Source organism: Diabrotica virgifera, chromosome 4 (assembly GCF_917563875.1).
Source record: "Diabrotica virgifera virgifera chromosome 4, PGI_DIABVI_V3a".
Taxonomy (NCBI): domain Eukaryota; kingdom Metazoa; phylum Arthropoda; class Insecta; order Coleoptera; family Chrysomelidae; genus Diabrotica; species Diabrotica virgifera.
Window position 1 is genome coordinate 119420043 of NC_065446.1, and position 2855 is coordinate 119422897.

A 2855-nucleotide genomic window follows, 5' to 3' on the forward strand; every position below is an offset into this window, starting at 1 on the left:
GGACCAAATTCCATCTTAAAGATTACGAAGAGACTCGCCTATCCATATGTCAACCATCCATTTTGGTCCAAGGGTGTGGATTTTACGGCCCTTCACACTTAGTGTCTGTTTTACGTTCTCGTCCGCAAAACTCTCAAAAATTTCGAAAATGCGGCTTCTGATAGTACTCTTGTACAATTTTACCTACTGATCATTAGCTTTCCAAATATGACTCAATTTCTATTTATATAGGTAGCTTTTTTACAGGCCTTTTTAGCCCAGAGCTTTGTTGGTCTCTTCCATAGCTTTCTGTTATTTGTCAACTTCTTCCAGTCTATTATTCCCTTTTCCTTTAGGTCTTCTACTACCGCCTCTCTCCATCGCTTTCGTGGTCTTGCTCTCTTTCTTGTATAATCTGGTACTCTGAATGCTATTTTCTTGACCACTCTGTCATCGTTCATTCTTTTTATATGGCCCAGCCACTGCAACCTTCTTGATTTTATTACGCTGTCTATTTGTGGTTCTTTGTAAATATTATAAACTTCCTCATTTGTCCTTCTTATATAGATACCCTTCCTCTGTTCTCTTCCCTCCTAATATTCTTCTGATTATTTTTCTTTCCCATCTTCTTACTGTTTATTTTGTTGTTTGGTTGAGTATCCATGTCTCACAGCCGTATGTCGCTGTTGGTCTTATTATAATCTTGTAAATCCTGAATTTCGTATTCCATGACAACTGTTTTGATCTTAGTAAATAATTTGTGGCTTCCGCAGATCGATTGGCTTTACTTAATCTGGCATAAATTTCTTTCATTTCTTCACACTTGTTTGTTATCTTTGCTCCTAAATATACAAATTTGTCTCGTTCGTCAAACTTAAACTCTCCTAACTGTGTGCTTCCACTGAACTTTGTCCCATCTCGCCTTTCTCTTCCTACTTTCAAAACCTTGCTTTTCTTTTGATTTATTTGTAGACCCAGCTTATACGCTTCATTTACTAATCTTTCTGTTATCTCTTTCAGTATCTTTTCGCTCGTCGCTACAATTGCCATATCATCTGCGTATCCCATCAATTGATGACTCTTGTACAATATGTGTCCATTTCTAAATGTTGTTCTGAAGCTATTTTCGTGTGGCATTTTTATAATAAATTATTTAAAATTTCTATTTAAGTTGCTGTTTCTAATGAGTTTTTCTAGTACCATGTTAAATATTAGCGTTGACAGCGAGTCTCCTTGCCTAAGTCCTGATCTGACTGCAAAATCTTCTGAGGTTCCCTCTTTTATTCTTACGTTGCAGGTCGTATGCTTTAATGTCATCGTCACTAGTTTCTTTAGCTTGTAACGTTTCAATCAGCCGATTGAACGCTACACCAAGCTCCGCTTGGTATTTGTCCCTCGGACTATATATTTCTAGAAGCGACCCTACTACCGTCAAGTCAATTAGTACATCTCTTCGAAGCTATTTAATGCGATAAAAATTTGTACTAGCTCCCTTTTGCCATTGCCACGTAAATCAGGCACAATATTGGCATACATTATCGTGTTTGGGTGTAGGCCGTTAAACAATGGGTAAGTTTGATTATCTAGTTTTAGCCTAAGTTTTTCACCGATTTCTTTTGCACAGCAGATACCTACTTTCTCCTTGAAATAAAGCTTAAAAACTTGTATACTTTTATTTATTTTTCTCTGGTATATTATAGTATATTACTTTATTTCCTGTACATAGTTATAATATTTTATTGATAGAATTCTTTCCGTTTCTTTTTATTTTTAATAATACCACGCCGTGGTCAGAGATTTTGCTGAGATCGTGTTTCTCACAATACTCAGCTTTATTTCTGATCGGGCTTTTCTTTTGGGAGAAAACTGATCCTTGTTTGAATTTTTCTAGCCCCTACCTCGGGAAGAAGATTTTAATCAAGCACCTGGAAAAGAAAACCTTCTACCGCTACCTTGGAGAGCGAATTAGCTTACAACCGTATCCTGATGCAGTAGAATAAATTAAACAAGACAGCCCTACAGAGACAAGACAGCCCAACAACGTAGCCCTAGACTTCCCTTAACTGCCGGCGACGACAAAATCTACAGGGATTGGGGACCTCCTTTAGGAACTGTGACGGAAGGACTTAAAGCTGAGTAAATTTTTACCTTTATAACTTTTGTACCGATTACCAGCGGGGTCTCGGTCACGGGCTTAGAAAATTAACTTGGTTATCAGTATACAATAAAAATGATTTTTGTTAAGTTTTTTTTATATTTCAATAAATAGCGTATTTAAAAATGATTAGGTAGACTTTTTATTTCCTGTACCTTTTCTGGGATGGGTGTGAAGGAAGAATGAATAGGGAATGAACCCAGGGCTGAGCAGTCGGGCAGAGCACCATTCTGGTGGATGGAACGGTGGACGTTTTTCTTTTGAATATCCTAAGGGATGTTCGAGGAATTCCTCCCATCGTTTCTCCCAACAGTGTGGTGTTGCTTAATGCCCTGGTCTTGTTATGATCAGGATGTTACAAAATAACGTGGGGCGCGATTTTAAAATCCTTTAAAATCGGTATTATTGTTGCTTTTTCCCAATCTCTCGGCATGTGCTCCTCTCTCCATATGTCCACAATTAGTTCATACAGTTTACGTTTTATCTCTCTGCCACCATATTTAATATTTTCAATTGCTATTCCATTCTGTCCGGCGCTCTTTTTGTTTTTCATGTTACTTAAGATTTTTTCTACCTCTTCATCTGTTGGTTCCTGTACTTCAATATTGTCTTCTCCTATTGTCTACCATTCTGCTTCCCCTGGGTTTTCGTTCAGCAACTCACAGAAATATTCTCTCCATCTCTCTTTCATTTTTTCTTCTTCGCCTAATAAATTTTCTTA

At 37.4% G+C, this 2855-nt stretch overlaps 1 long non-coding RNA gene across 1 annotated transcript; it reads left to right on the forward strand.

Moving 5' to 3' along the window:
- Nucleotides 1–867: 867 nt before the first annotated feature.
- On the forward strand, nucleotides 868–2263 carry LOC126883420 (uncharacterized). The gene is made up of 2 exons (XR_007697640.1): nucleotides 868–1548; nucleotides 1871–2263. It is a non-coding gene; the product is annotated as an uncharacterized LOC126883420 (long non-coding RNA).
- The last annotated feature ends 592 nt before the right edge of the window (nucleotides 2264–2855 follow it).